The following is a 16,836-nucleotide window of genomic DNA, read 5'->3' as shown; positions in this document are numbered from 1 at the left end:
GGTTGTGAAAAACGGTTCAAATAATGACCGGGCCGTCGTGTGATGTCATGCTGCAAAATATGTCAGCAGATTAGATTGGCGGAAATATTATTCTCTCTACGGTGGTATGTGGAATTTGTTTTGCAGAGCCGGACACTATCCTTGTGTTCAAAATCTTCTATGGAGTATTCCGAGGAGGAACCCGCCTTGCAATGCCGAAGACAAACTGCGCGCCGGACTCATCGTCATTGAAACCTGGTTCAGGGGCTACTGGGAGTCCGGGATTAGGGGGTCCTCGGACAGCCGGACTATATCCTTTGGCCGGATTGTTGGACTATGAAGATACAAGATTGAAGACTTCGACCCATGTCCGGAGGGGACTCTCCTTGGCGTGGAAGGCAAGCTTGGCAATACGGATATGTAGATCTCCTCCCTTGTAACCGACTCTGTGTACCCCTAGCCCCCTCCGGTGTCTATATAAACCGGAGGGTTTAGTCCGTAGGACAACAACAATCATACCATAGGCTAGCTTCTAGGGTTTAGCCTCTATGATCTCGTGGTAGACCAACTCTTGTAATACTCATATCATCAAGATCAATGAAGCAGGAAGTAGGGTATTACCTCCATTGAGAGGGCCGAACCTGGGTAAACATCGTGTCCCCCGCCTCCTGTTACCATCCGCCTTAGACGCACAGTTCGGGACCCCCTACCCAAGATCCACCGGGTTTGATACCGATGGCCGCGACCGAGGTTGAGGCCCTGAGGAAGGCCCTGGGCGAGGCCGAGGAGAAGGTTGTCCAGCAGCAAGACGCCCGTAAGAAGCTCGAGGCCCGGGTCAAAGAAGTCCAGCAGGAGCTCCAGGATGCGGTTAAAAAATGTGAGACCTTGGAGAATGATGCGTCGGCTCAAGGGGCCGAACTCACCAAGGCTCGTCAGAGCGCGGAGACTGCACGGAATGAGGCCCAGGCCGCCCTCCAGGAGATCCAGGAGGCCAAGAAGATCACGGCGGGTAAGGCTTTTAAGATGCAAAGCAAGTATGCGGAGAAGCAGTACCTTTTACTAACCCGGGTTCGGAGTTCCCAAGGGGCCTTCGCTGATTTACCACGCAGTGTATCGAACGCCGTGGGGTTCTACCGAGCCGGAGGAGGGGGTTCTACGGAGAAGCTCTTCTGGTCGCAATATGCGGTGTCAGAGCCTCCCGTGTCCTTCACCGATCAGCTGAAACAGCTGGTGGAGCTGCACAGGGTGTCCGAATTAGCCATGAAGGATTTGACAATCCGGCTATGGCCAGCCGAAGCTATGACTGGCAGCTACTTCGGACTTGTGAGGCGGATGGTGAGAGCCTGTCCTCGGCTGGACGTCGTCAAGCGCTCCGCCTGTATTGAAGGTGCCCGTATGGCCTTCGCTCGCTGTAAGATGTAGTGGGCGAAGATGAACGCCGTTGAAGTTGCCAGCGGGCCGCCGGAGGGCAAGGAGCACCGCACACCCGAGCGATATTTTGCGGATGTCGTAGAAGGGTCTCGACTTGTAGCGGCGCAATGTTCGCAGGACATTGTATTTGAATGAATGTATTTCATGTTGCTTTTACCTTGTATTATGAAAAACAAAGCCTGTTTTTGTAATGTAATTTTATTATGCTTTCAATTGTTTCCTCCTGTGCGGCCGTGTTGCATGTAATCTGAGGGTTGGCCAGTCGTCGGCTTCTGCCCTCACGTAGGTAGTACGGAGGTGTTCGGGATGGAATCTAAACAATCTTGATCCAATTACATGGTCCTTGAAGGAGTTGTTTAGCGCAATGAACAAGGCAATCAGACTATACGGCTTAAAACGCCCTCACTTAGCCATAGGAGTTTTATAATAAAGCATGGGCGCAGCCCCTGGTTTAAACCAGAGTGTTGTCAGCATCTGATCGGGAAGTGCCGATCTCTCGCATAACGCGGAAAAAATCTCCAACGATTTGTAACCCTCGAACAACTGACCGGCTCTCGCCATATCATGCAGTCCGTTTTCGGCTTTCTCTACTGAGGTGCTCATCTGGTCAAGGCCAGGGCACAATCGCAGTAGTTCTCCCTTTACTACCCTAGCCGATTCAGCGGAACGTAGGGTAGCAAGCACAGGAGACGGGCAACCCAACTATTGACCGAAGACATGATTCGGAGCCAATGCATATAATGCTAAATTCAGGGTGCCGAACTTATCTATAAGAAGTGTTCGGACTTTGCTGCCGTATTATGGGACGATGTGGGAGCCCTTGGCGAATATGAGACGTACCAGATTGTACGGATGTGATCAATAAGCAAATCGAAATAAAAATGAAGTAAGAAACGAAAACCACAGAAACTGGGTCGCAAACCATTTTCATTATAACTGTATGGATACGTCAAGGCATATCCTGTACAAAAAGTGCAATAAGCATCCGGGCTATTTAACATGCCGGAATTAAGAGGGCGCAGCGTGCGGGTCCTGAGAAATAAGTAGAAATACCGTCAAGAAGAACGTGTAGAGGTTACCCTACGCACTTATGCTGCTTGCCGTCTTTGTATGTCGATCCTTCAAAAGGACTGGTTATCAGGCGTACGGGAAAAAGAACCTGAAACAAAAGGAAAAAGGGAAGTATGTGTGAGTCCGGGGTCGGTCAAGCCGTACTATGGAACACAAGCTGTGCCTCCGTCGATGCCCATGGGATTTTGAGTGCGTGATTATGTGTGCGTGGTACGAGTGCCACTACTTGATCAGGGCTGGGATGGAGGCCGAATTGCTAGTCTAGCTCTTGACGGGCCGAGTTGTCCTGTTGCAGCGTAGTCCGGACCTTCTTGACGGTGTCCATGGGCTCGGCAACCGGATTGCGGATCTGTTTGAAAAGGCCGTTCTGTACTTCTGCTGCTAGGGCGGCGGTGTGCTCCTCTGTACGAAGGGAGCGTTCCGTATTTCCATTAACTGTTATGACGCCGCGTGGACCGGGCATCTTGAGCTTGAGGTAAGCATAGTGTGGGACCGCGTTGAATCTAGCAAACGCGGTTCGTCCGAGCAGTGTGTGGTAGCCACTGCGGAAGGGGACGATATCGAAGATTAACTCTTTGCTTCGGAAGTTATCCGGAGAACCGAAGGCCACCTCCAGCGTGATTGAGCCCGTGCAGCGGGCCTCAACGCCTGGTATGGCTCCTTTAAAGGTAGTCTTTGTGGGCTTGATTCGTGAGGGATTAATGCCCATCTTCCGTGCTGTATCCTGGTAGAGCAGGTTGAGGCTGCTTCCACCATCCATCAGGACTCGTGTTAGGCGGAATCCCTCGATGATTGGGTCAAGGACCAATGCGGCCGAACCGCCATGGCGGATACTAGTTGGATGATCTCGACGATCGAAGGTGATCAGAAATGACGACCACGGATTGAATTTTGGGGCGACAGGCTCTACCGCGTAGACGTCCCTGAGTGCCCGCTTGCGCTCCTTTCTAGGGATGTGCATGGCGTATATCATGTTCACCATTTTTACTTGAGGGGGAAATTTCTTCTACCCCCCGGTGTTCGGCTGCTGGGGCTCTTCGTCCTCGTCCTCACTTTGTGATCCCTTTTCTTTGTTTTCGGCATTTAACTTGCCAGCCTGTTTGAAGACCCAACAATCTCTGTTGGTGTGATTGGCTTGTTTGTCTGGGGTGCCGTGTATCTGGCACGGACGGTCGAGTATGTGGTCCAGGCTGGAGGGTCCCTCGTTGTTCCTCTTGTAGGGCTTCTTCCGCTGGCCGGACTTGGAGCCGCTGAATCCGGCGTTCACTGTGGTGTCGTCGGTGTTATCGCCATTGCTTCGGCGTTTGTGTCTATTGCGCCGGAGCTTGCCAGTGCTGTTCTTGGCCTCAGAGGGGCCTGCCTTGTTGGTTGTGCTTTTGCTTCGGGCCAGCCAGCTGTCCTCACCCGCGCAAAAGCGGGTCATGAGTGCTGTGAGGGCTGCCATGGATTTCGGATTTTCTTGGCCGAGGTGGCGGGCGAGCCATTCGTCAAGGATGCTATGTTTGAAGGCTGCTAAGGCTTCGGCGTCCGGACAGTCAACGATCTGGTTCTTTTTGGTTAGGAACCTAGTCCAGAATTTTCTTGCTGATTCTCCAGATTGTTGAACTATGTGGCTTAAGTCATCGACATCGGGTGGCCGGACATATGTACCTTGGAAGTTGTCGAGGAAGGCTTCTTCCAAGTCCTCCCAGCTGCCGATGGAGTTCTCAGGCAGACTATTTAGCCAGTGTCGAGCTTGTCCTTTGAGTTTTAACGGGAGGTATTTGATAGCGTGGAGGTCATCTCCTCGGGCCATGTGGATGTGGAGAACAAAATCTTCGATCCACACTGCAGGGTCGGTTGTTCCGTCGTATGATTAAATATTGACAGGCTTGAACCCCTCGGGGAATTCGTGATCCAGCACCTCATCTGTGAAGCAGAGAGGGTGTGCGGCACCTCTATAGCGGGCCGCGTCACGGCGCACCTCCGACGAAGTCCATCTGTAGTTATCGGCCCGGGTGTGATTAAGTTTGTCACGTCCGAATAGGTAGCTGGCATCCCGAGTAGGGAAGCGTCCTCGCGATCCATATATAGATCTGGTGTGTCCTGCTCTACTGTCCAATTCCTGCCGAAGATCGTATGTATGGTCTCGAGCTGGTCTGTCCCTGTGTTTGCGAGGCGGTGGGGCGGGCTGTTGTTCGGCTTGAGTTGCCGTTTTATCCCGGCCGCGGGGTGGTCGGTCTGCCGCACTATCCCGACCGCGTGGTGGTCGGTCCGCATTGCGCGAGGGATGTATGGGATCTGGTGCCTCCTCATCAAACTGAGGTAGCAGTCTGCATTTCGGGTAACTCTTGGCTGGGCGCTTGAGGCCGTATTCTTCGGCTGCCAGGACGTCTGTCCATCTATCGATGAGTAGGTCTTGATCTGCTTGGAGCTGCTGCTGCTTTTTCTTTAGGCTTCTAGCTGTAGCTATGAGCTGGCGCTTAAAGCGCTCCTGCTTGAGGGGTGCCTCAGGCACGATGAAGTCCTCATTGCCAAGGCTCTCATCATCCTCGGAGGGTGGAAGATAACTATCATCATCTGGGTCATTGGGTGGGGCCTGTTTATCAGGGTTAACTTGCTCGTTGTCTTGCTCCTCCTGTTCGGATGCGGCTCCAACAGGGTCTTCATTGTTTTCGGCGTCGCCCGGAGTACTGTTTTCTCCGGTGCCAGTGTTGCCGTCTTTTGAGCGACGAGGCTTAGAGCGGCGTTTAGGGCACCGGCGCCTGGACTGTGTTTTGGAGTGTTTGTTCGCAACTGGCTCTTCTTTGTCGTCGTCAGATCCTTTAGGTGTATCAACCATGTACACGTCCTACGAAGAGGTGGCCGTCCAACGTCCAGTGAATGACGAGTCTTGGCCTTGCTCCTTGTCGTCATCGTCGTCCATACCTTCGATGTCTTCGGAGCCATAGTCGAGCTCGTCTGTTAAGTCCTCGATAGTAGCTATGAAGTGGGTGGCAGGCGGGAAGCAAAATTCCCCATCATCAGCCTCTAACTCGAACCGAACATAGTTCGGCTGCAAGTCCTTCTCCAAGGATAAATTCTTTAAAGAGTTCAGCACATCGCCCAAAGGCGAGTGCTGGAAAACGTCAGCAGCGCTGAATTCAAAGATCGATAACCAATCTAGCTCGGTGTCCGCAGGCGTACACAGTCCGAAACTTATAGCCGGAGACGAATCCGAAGTTCCGTTAAAGCAAGTTTTGCAGGGTGTTGAGTCCGTGTGTGGCTCCAACGCCGCGGACTCTGTGGCCTCGGACGGTACGATCTGCTCCGGATCTAAGGCCGTTGCAGCAATAGGAACCATCTCCTGGAACAGATCCGGTGACAGATTTAAGTCATGTTCATCGGAGCGAGGAGGAGCGGTTGCCGCGGTCTCGAACCCATTGAAGATCAAGTCTCCATGGATATCCGTGATGTAGTTCAAGCTTCCAAATCTGACCTGATGGACAGGGGCGTAGCTGACGATCTGCTCCAGATGGCCAAGCGAGTTGGCCCACAGTACGAAGCCGCCGAACACAAACATCTGTCCGGGGAGGAAGGTTCCTCCTTGGACAGCGTCGTTATCGATGATTGAAGGGGCCATCAAACCTTTTGTCGACGGCACAGTGGAACTCTCAATGAAAGCACCAATGTCGGTCTCAAAACCGGCGGATCTCGGGTAGGGGGTCCCGAACTGTGCGTCTAGGATCGATGGTAACAGGAGACGGGGGACACGATGTTTACCCAGGTTCGGGCCCTCTCTATGGATGTAATACCCTACTTCCTGCCTGATTGATCTTAATGAATATGAGTATTACAAGAGTTGATCTACCACGAGATCGTAATGGCTAAACCCTAGAAGTCTAGCCTGTGTGACTATGGTAATGTGTGTCCTTTCCGGACTAACCCATCTGGTTTATATAGACACCGGGGGGATCTAGGGTTTACATAGAGTCGGTTACATAAGAAGGAATCTTCATAATTGGTCGCCAAGCTTGCCTTCCACGCCAAGTAGAGTCCAATCCGGACACGGGTACAGTCTTCGGCCTTCACATCTTCACAACCCATCAGTCCGGCCCATGGATAACAGGCCGGATGCCCGAGGACACCTTAGTCCAGGACTCCCTCAACGACATTCCACTCTAATCCCATGTTCTTCCTATTCCCGCGTTTTGGAAATCCTACGAATCAAAGAGGCCCTAGGTTTTTTATAAAAACTAATTGATTTTGAATGAGATGAACTATAAGAATTAAACGAAGGTCTACGTCAGGCATATATGACTCAGAGCTTACATGCTACAGTGTGGTATTTATTCATAATTTGGTTGCAAAATCTGACGCGTGCAATGCACGTGTACCTTACTAGTACTTCGAGTATGTGCAAAACACAATGGCACGCTACACAGTGTCTCTCTTACAGTTCATGAAGCCACGTGGCACATGTGTAGGCATTGCCGCGACATCCTTGTGTGGATTGATCACAGTGACATGCTGCTGGTTCCAGAAGAATGTACTCGTCCTCCCTGAGCCGCACTGGCGGTACATGAACGAAGCAAAGATGTGCACGCACGCCACACACACACTCATTCCCTCGCACACACACACGGGTACACGGGCGGACATATTTTTGTACCAAGATCCACCCCATGTGATAATTTGACGCGTGTAAAGTCCTTCACTTCATTGATGGTCAATTAATACAGTGCATGCAAATTGAGAGGACGTGAGGGCGGAAGAAAGACATTACTCCTCCAATGCGCGCACGCGAGTAGTTAAATCATGGGTTGCTAGTAGTACTTCCATTGGTCTCCTTCGTATTTCGTGCCAATTTTTGACAGCAACATAATATTTACGCATCTGAGCAGTGTAGTCTACTCGAAATTTATGTTCCATTAAACTCATCGGGAGCCGTTTCGGGCCTCGAAACCAAAAACCATCAATTAATCTTTACCTTGTTCCCATCACATTCGAAAGTACTAGTGCTACAATTAAGTGCAAGCCTGCTCACACCTACCAATACGTACCAAACGTGAACGTGTTCCCACTATGCAGGTTTTAGTACTAGTGCTAGTACTTAGGTTATAAAAATGGGAACTACCTAACCGAAAATTACTCTACCTTCCTCCTCATAAGTTCTCCTTCTTCATCCATCCTTGCCATGGCCGGTGTGCAGAGCTCTAGGTCGAGAACTACTCGTAACAAGGGAGCGGCAACTAAGGCTGCAGAAAAAAAAGAGGGCTCGCTGCCACGCAGAGACCTCGAAAGATCTCTCACGGGCAGGCGATGGCTCCCAGGAGCACCCTAGACGCGGAGGCGAACATGCCGAGCTGGTGGCGCTGGAGTCCTTATCCCTCGACGGCATGCTCGATCAGCTCAATAAGCACCTCAATAAGCAGAAGGAGTTCATCCACGGCTTGGTGGAGCTGCTGAAGGAGAGCCTCGACGACATGCCCGCTGAGCTCAATGAGCAGGGGGAGTTGACCGTCGGCTTGGTGATGTTGCTGAAGAAGAGCATTACCTCGGAGAAGAAGGCGACCAACGAAATCCTGCAACTTCAGGAGGACAAGGCGAAGCTCTGCCATGAGCTCGACCTGCTGAAGGAGGAGAACGCCGGCTGGAAGAAGCTGCATGAGAATAGTAGTTCCTCGATGAATATGTGGCAGGCCCTCATCATGGAACAGAAGGAGGAGTTGGCGAAGCTCCGCATCGAGCACCCGACTGCTGTCAAGGTACGTAATGCGGCCGTGGAACAGATGATGAAGGCTCGCATCGAGAAATCCCGTGTCATGGACACAATGAAGAAGATGGCGGAGGAGACGCGCAAGGATATGGAGGTCGTGGAGGCGATGAAGAAGCAGTTACGACTCCGCGGCCAGCAATACTTCATGTAGTGAGAGCAGCGCCCCAGACTTGTGTGTGCGTCTTCCTTCTTTTTTGGGGGTGATAATCCTCCTTCTTTTGCTCATGTGTTTCTTATTTTGCTTCGGGTGTTTCGCCGCACGTGTCACCTTCTCTGCGAGGCATGAATAGAACAATGCTAAAAATGAGATGACTAGCAAATTAGATCATTCTTTATCGCCAATAGAACAATGCCTCTTGCTAGTAATATATAATAAGAGTAGAGAGTAGAGGATATGGCACTGGGCCGCCGTGTTTCATGCTCCTCCGTCGTACTCCAGTGGAAAATTTGAGTATACCGCACGGTTCTTTGCTCCTCCTAAGGTCGTCGGCATTTATACGAGCAGTCAAATCACAAGGCCCCGCCTTCCAGCAGTAATGAACCGTCAAATCACAAAGGCCCTCGCCTCTCGTGAAAAGGACCAAGCTAGACTGCCCCACCCTCTTGCCTTTTAAAAAATGTATACATTTGTACAGTAGTAGTATCGATGGATTGCGCCATGGAGCAAAACTAACAAGATGTAATTAAAGAAAAAAGGTGGTACATATAGAGAGCACTCGTCGCCAAATTATGCATATACTATATGACACTACCCACTATGAAGGTACTAGTAACATAAACTAGTAACTAGTCTATGTTACTCTCCATTATGACTAGCCAAAGTTGAGGCGCGGATACCAACGAGGGTCTGGTTGTGTCTATACTTGGACAACTCACCCGACTGCATGCGCACCAGGCAGACGAAGCTCGTGTCGTGTTGGTGCCGTGTGCGGCCCGCACATTAACCAAAACCTCGCGCCCCCATCTTAGCCTCCGCGTTTTAAACTTCTCAATCTCAAGGCCAAGGAGCTACGTGAAACCTATGATAGAGCCAATCAGATGGTTGAGAACACTACAATTCGTAGCTACAGATGCGTGTGTGAGAGAGGACGAGTGCGTGCGTGCACCTCTTCTCAGAGTACAACTGTATGTGGGTGGCATCGACCTAGGGAGCAGTGATGGTGCGTGCGAGAAGTCCCGAGAGATCGGTGTAATGCGTCTGGAAAAAAGACTAGTCTATAGCTCGCCACGAGGCTATTCCTGTCGAACGCCAAGCGTAAGATATGTATCCGACGGTGCCAATTTTTGCACCTACACAGCAGTAGAAAAAGAACTAGTACCATGGCATATGCTACACCACGACCGAGAAAACGTGCCGACGTTACGCCATCCGGGAATAGTGTCGCACTTCGAAACTAGAACCGTCAATAATTTTTGAGCGCGTCTCGTCACATTCCAAATTACTACTACTACCACGCTATATTTAATTGCAAACCTGTTCACACCGATCACAACCTAAACGGTTTCCCACTTAGGAGCGTATTAGTAGTACTCAGTTATAAATACTACTATGCTAAGATGACTGCACATTCCTCCTCAACTCCTCATCCACAAAAAACAATCAAGTCAATCAAGCCATAGCCAGCGTGAGTTCTGGGTCGAGAGATTTCCACCAGGGAGAGGTGAGCATGGAAGAGGAAGCACGAGAGATGTCCCGCCTCGCTGCGAAAGCAGCCGACATGTCCAGCCGCGCGGCAGTTGCAGCACAGAGGTCCCGCCGCGCCGCCGAAGCAGCACGGAGGTCCCGCCGCGCCGTCGATGTAGCAGACTGGTCCGACCACGCCGCGGAAGCAGCAGAGATGTCCCGCCGCACCGCTGAAGCAGCATGGAGGTCCCGCCGCGCCGCGGCGGCCTGGGAAAATTTCTCGCGGGCAGGCGAGGACTCTTACAGGCGCATGCATGCGATAGTCCATAGCCAGATGGATCAGATCTCCGGCTGGGCGAGGATGCAGGATGAGGCTACGGGTGTCATCCGGCAACTAGGGGAGGGCAATGCGAAGCTCCAGGGCGAGCGCGACCTGCTGAGGGCGAAGATTGCCGGAAGGGCAAAGCAGGAGGAGGAGACCGCTGCCTTGTTGCAGAGGACGGGCGTCATCATCAAGAAACTTATGGACGAGAATGCCATGCTCCGCATCGAGCGCAACAGGCTGGTGGAGGAATCCATGGATGCTGCCAAGCAGCGTATTAAGGACATGAAACTGATGAAAGAGATCATCGCCCGCCGCGAGAACTAGTCTCCGCGACCTGCAGCGCATAAAGAAAGTAGAGATCAGCGAGCAAGATCGTTGTATGCGTCTTCCTTCTTCTTTTGCCCTTGTGTATTTCGAGCGTAGCCGCATGTGGCTTTTTTAATTATCTTCCTAATTATGTAAGAAAATTATTAGCCACTCTCGTCGTCCTTATATATATTCATCAGTCTTGCTATAAGTCACAGTAGATGCTATATAGGTCCGTCGGATCTTACATCAAGATCCGTGCAAAATTTTCTTTTCAGATTTTCTTTTTTCTCTCTTAAATCTCAGTCGAGTGAGACATTGCCACGCCATTAAACAGAGGCTCGGGCGCCATTAATGGAGACCTTGGGAAAGAGGTGGACGGCAGATGGAGGTCAAAGGGCTCTCCTCCCGATAAGCACGCGCAGGGGTCTGATCGCACGCCTCTCGTACTCAAATAGCTACCCCGCACGGCGCCTCCTAGCTAATAAAAAAAGGGGACGCGTGGCGGCACGTAAATGGTAAATAGAACGCCCACGGTTTCAATAATACTTGTGTTTCCGATTGTAACGTGACAGCACTTGTTCCAAAATGACTTTGTTGATTGTTAATGTGTGCGCCTTCGAAAATCGGACAGCAAAATTACCACAGCATGTTGGTGCCATGTCATGACACCAAGCCAAGTTTCATGATTTTCATGCGTGTTTCGGATTTACAGGAATTAAAAAACCAAGTTTCTCAATGTTTCCAGCCAAGCCATGACGCCCAGATGTTTGAATTTCATTCCCATTTCTGGCATGGGACCTAGAAATTTACCCGAGGACACACATGTGATTTTTCAACCAGCTCTGGTGCACTGGAGCATGTGCTTGTATTTAAAATTTGAATTATGCACACAAAGGTGACACGTTCCCTCTCAAAACCACGAGCCTTCTTGAGAGAAGCTCCGATTTGCAAGAAACTTATACCAAAACTTGTTCCTATTCTGCAATTTTTTTTACCACAGCATGGTAGTACCATGACATCACACCATGCCAAGTTTCATGATTTTCAGGCGTGTTTTGGATTTACAAGAATTTTAAAACCAAGCTTCTCAATGTTCTCGGCTGAACCACGATGCCCAAATGTTTGAATTTCATTCCCATTTCTTGCATGGGACCTAGAAATTCACCCGAGGACACACATGTGATTTTTCAGTCAACTTTGGTGCACGGGAGCATGTGCTTGTAGTTCAAATTTGAATTCTGCACATTAAATGACCAGAAACTCAATTAATGTATAAAAAAGGCCAAACGAATCCGGAATAATTCCAAAATTTAACAGGGCACTCATATAGTTCTATGTTGCCTCTGTAAAGAAAATCTGGGGGAGGCAGTGTATATTGTTTCGCACACAAAGTTATAAAGAAATAAAGAAATTAGCATACCTATTTAATTCTTGGGTTCTTATTATTTATGCCACTAGTTGTGTATCACTACTCAGTTTTGCCATTAGAAGTTACAACTACTCAAAAAATGCCATCGATCCGTGAGATGCCTGCTCAAAAATGCAATTAGATATCTAAAAAATGCCATCATTAAGTTAGATGTTTGCTCAGAAATGCCATTAGACATTGTTATTTTCACGTCAAACCCGTTGACCATGTTACATGACAAAAATAAGCCGATTCTTACAATGATAATTTAATGGTGTCCAGCACAACACACCCCTCAAATAAAACTAAGCACCCTGGAATTCTTTGACAAAACTAAGCACCCTGAAATTCTTTGACAATTAAACTGTTGGCTATATGATGTTGGCCATATATATTGTACGTATATAATGTCAAGAAACGAGTGGTAGTACTATACCAACTAAAAGATGAAATGTACGAAATATAACGAGAAGAAACATAGCATAGTTCTGCTGGGGGCTCAGCACAACACACCCCTCAAATAAAACTAAGCACACCAGAAATTAAACTAAGCAACTAATCTGGTAGACACTGCATTAGAACCACCATGAGCAACGACACTGCCACCTTACTCGGAGTCCTCGTCCACGTCCTCGACTTCGTCCTTGTCCCTCTTCCTCTTGGGCGATACTTCTTTGCTTGAACCACACACTTGGCTCTTGCTCTTCATCCAACCCTTGTAGATATTGAAACAAAGGTATCCATCCATTGTAGCATAGTGGATGTGGTCTATATCTAGTACAGTCCACTGCCATGCACGATGAAACGTGTGCGGAGGTTTCTTCAATTCACCGTACGAAGGATGAACCATGGCTCCTGCCAGGGTCAGCATTGAAGGCTGATGAAGGGAGGGCACCAGCCCTTCCTTCTGGAGGTCGAAGGGGTCGCCTACAATGAGGCCTATCCGACCCAGGATTTCCTTGTCGTTCCTAAAGTCTAGAGTAACGAATTTGACTCGGCCGCCCTTGAGGAACTTCTTAAATTCCTCGCACTCAACGTCGGCATGGCATATGTGGTAGACCAAGCATAAGTCATGCACGCAAACCTGGATCACTGCGGGCTTCTTCTTCTCTGCCTCCTTTAGTTTCTTCTCACTTCCCAGGACTGTGGTGTACTCAACATCTAGCCCAGCGACCCACTCATCATTTGATTTTTCGAACATGCGTTTGAAGCAAGCAAGGCATTCTTTCACCGTTGCGGAAGAACGGGTGTAGATGACGTCGAACTCATCGTCGGTGATGGTTCTAACCTTGTACTCACCGCCGATCATGGAGATTTGGAACGCCATGGATTTGGGAGGAGGGTTAGGATTAGTGGAACTGCCATAATGTGAAAGGACGAGACGACTAGGAGCGGTTTATCGATTGTAAAAATGTCGAGTGGGGGCGGGCATGCGAATGGCAGGGTAGTGGCTTGCCTGGTGGACAAATGGATTCATGCATAGTACTATGGGGGCCCAATTAGATGTCATGTCTACTCGACGCCCAATTAAATGGCTTTCGATGTCATGTCAAGCGTTGGGAAAATTACAGGTGATACGAAGCTTTCCATTGTCCCATGATACGGGCTTCCGAGAGCCCTTGGATCTGAGATTGAACGGTTGCATGGCGTGATTCTAGACCTATGGGTGAATATCTTATCCTGGAGGGTTATTCTGCAAATTTTCAGCAAACTTAGCATGTGACCGTTTGATCTCAGATCCAAGGGCTGCCAGCAGCCCGTATCATGGTCGCGCCTACCACGACCGTCGCCTCGCTCGCGCGGTCGCGCCCTTGGAGATTTAACACGGTGCGTTAGGCTGTCTGATGTTGGCATGTCATACATAGTCATCACTTAGTCACTCATACAACAAGGTTAGCTATAAGGTTGGCTATAAGAGTATTTTTTTGTTTACTTCTCTCTATCTCTTTCTTCGTAGTATTTATTGCATTTGCCAAGGAGTGACCTCTTCCAATGAAATGGTGCTTAGATGAGGTGCTATGGGCATTAAATGGCTTAGCAACTCAAGTCCCCAATGCATAGGTGCTTAGTTTTTTGTTGCTAAGTTTGCTTCATCTAGGTACACGCGCTTATCACCGTTTCTTCCTGGGGTCACCAAACTAGTCTCTCTCTTCTTAATTAACTTGCCACATCAGACTTTATGCCTATGTGGCAGGCTTAGCACCTGTAGGATCAAGTACAATAGTGGGCTATAAGTCCGCTTTACATGGCATTTTTGCATATGTGGGGGAAAGAGGCAAGGAAAAAGTGGAGGAGTGGGCTCTCAAGCAAGAGCCAGCCTCTACATGGTGGAGCATCGGGAGAGGCACCTGTATGGAGGTGGTCAGCAATCGGGAGACTCAAGCCGGTCGTAGCGCCGCAGTTAAAATGATAATGGCAAGTCAAATCACCGGGCCCCACCTGTCTAGCAGTAACTCACTGTCAAATCACACAACCCTACGTATGCAGTAGCCTACTCCCTCATCTTCTCGCGTCTCTATCGAACCGACTAGGCGGAACCGTCCCGCCTACCGCGCGGGAAAAGCCCCGCCCTCGACTTTTAAATAGTACAATATACTAATTTTGTATCCATGGATTGCGCCATGGAGCAAAGCCTCAAGAAAATGGCGATACACGTGTACGGAGTATACAGCACGCCCGTCGCGTTCGCGTCGCACCCCAGACGGCCGGTCGGTCTGGCACGCCGCTCTCCGAATGGAACGCGCGTCATATTGCGTTTGCACACACATGTGAGACCACAATTGAGAACCGACCATAGGCACACTCCCCGGCCCCGCAAGTCGGGTGAGTTAATAGAAGAGAGAGACGAGCGATAGTACTACTAGAGAAGTGTTGTAGGAGTACATACGTTGGTACCTGGACGATCCCTACAAGACACGGAAGATCAGTTCGTCCATGCATGTGACCAGACTCCAGCAGACACGCTTGGATTGGCTATCGTCTACATATCGTGCAGGCTGTGTTGTACAGGGCTGTAGTTCTGGTGAGAAATCTAAAAAAAGGTTTCTTGTCATCTCGCAAAATTAGGTGTCATGTGTTTCGGATCACTGCGAGGGTTAAACAGCGACAACTGAGTTGGGCTAGTCATTGGGGGCACATGCACGAAGACTACTCGGCTGCCATCTAGGTCAAACCGGCTATGTCAATTAGGACATCTATCGACGGACCCCTTTTCTACAAGTTTATCTTTAATTTGAGCTTTGATCCTCGTCTAGTTTGTCCGCCGGGATTCATCTTGTCTCCTTTGGGCAGTGAGGCTATGATTTCTTGTCATGTGGCATTTTTCGTGTTATATGTTATAATCCGGTGCTTCAGATCAAAATGACGACAACTGTGCCTCCGGGGCACGTGCATGAAGACTTCTCGACAGTCATTGCCGAGGTCAAGCCGGCTCCGGCCGGTAGACAAAAGAAAACTAGTACTCCACTATATAGGCAGGAGCCTCCGCGCGTGCTTGCTAGTGTTGCTCTCTTCACACTGTCTCGTCCTCCAGATCTAAACACGACAGCGGTGGCCACACACACTCTCTCTACTCACCGCTGGTCATAGATCCAGCCGGACCCTCTCCGCCGGGAAGGTGAGAAGGTGCAACATTCACGCGGTCGTCCTCGGCGACGGCTCTTACCCACTGCCAGCGCATCCCGATCAGCGTGCCTTGCCGTTATCTCCCAAGCATCGCTGGCGAGGGAGGGCCTCCCACCCCTTCTTCCTCGCTGCCGTAGTGTGGGCAGATCCGGCCTCCCGCCGCCCACCTAGCGACATCCCGGCGACCCTCAGGTATAACTTCCTTCGAAACCGGCCTTGCTCTACTTCCCGAGCTCCTAACGTCGCTACATTTGTATCTTTTACTATTTCTCAGGCCCCCTCGTGTAGATAGGATCAATCGGCTCTTCGAAAACCACCTAATTTTTTACTGTTAAGAGGTAAAACTAGTTCATGCACTCGAATCTAGTAGTACTTGGTTCAAACAAGGAAGAAAGGGGTGGGGGTGGGGGAAGATTTGTTACCTGAATCTAGGACTTGGTCGAAAGAGGAAATAATGGGGGCGAAAAGTAGCAGAGACTGGCTATCCAACTGGTATCTAGGTCTAATAGGGAAATAAAGGGAACGCGGTACAAACTCAATATAAACCCGATCTATTGGTTGAAAAAGGAAAGAAAGTGGGGACTGGGGGACAAGTCAACAGAGTAAGTCCAGCACTAGATTTGCTAGCCTCACACAGTATAAGGTGGCTATATACCGAACAAAAATGGGACCAATCCAGATATCCTCTTCTGATGTTTTTTGCCCTGAGCCGCTCTTATGTAATGCCACTGGTAAAATGTAGCAGTCGCACTGTTAAAAGTAAGGACACATTAAACCAATGTTGTTTTCAATCTAATGCCTCCAGTAATATGAATCAATGGCACTTTTTTTTCATGTCCTGCTAAATTTCCCATTAAGATAAGTTGCTTCTTTTCGTTAGAGATGCAACTGTCCTGGTCCGCCTACTCTCCAGGAGCTTCACGACCAACCTTGATGTTGCTCAATTTTATTGCAACTAATGAAGAAGAAGCTTTGTGGGTTTCGTTTTCTGATGGAAATGGAACCGGGGCTGGAGCCCTTTTCTTAAAAGAAGAAGAAGAAGAAAAGCTGCTAGCTCATGGGACATTGCTTCATTTTAGGTGAACTGCACCAAAAGGTCCCATGAATTGAATCATCCATGTTGGTGACTGGTGTCATCCCTTCTACGATGGCATTGACTGCAGATATGGTTCCCATCACGAGGTATGTTCCTTTTTGGTCTGACCATTTGCCAAAGATCCTGCATGTTGATCCTGCTCTTGTGCTACTGTTTTGGCACTGCCATGATAAAGCAGTAATGTTATTATTTTGCACCTTAATCTAGTGGCACTATTAATTTGAGGCAATGT

The sequence above is a fragment of the Triticum aestivum genome, chromosome 6D, assembly GCF_018294505.1.
Source record: "Triticum aestivum cultivar Chinese Spring chromosome 6D, IWGSC CS RefSeq v2.1, whole genome shotgun sequence".
Lineage (NCBI taxonomy): Eukaryota > Viridiplantae > Streptophyta > Magnoliopsida > Poales > Poaceae > Triticum > Triticum aestivum.
The sequence above is the reverse complement of the archived record's forward strand: the minus strand, read 5'-3'. Positions refer to the sequence as shown.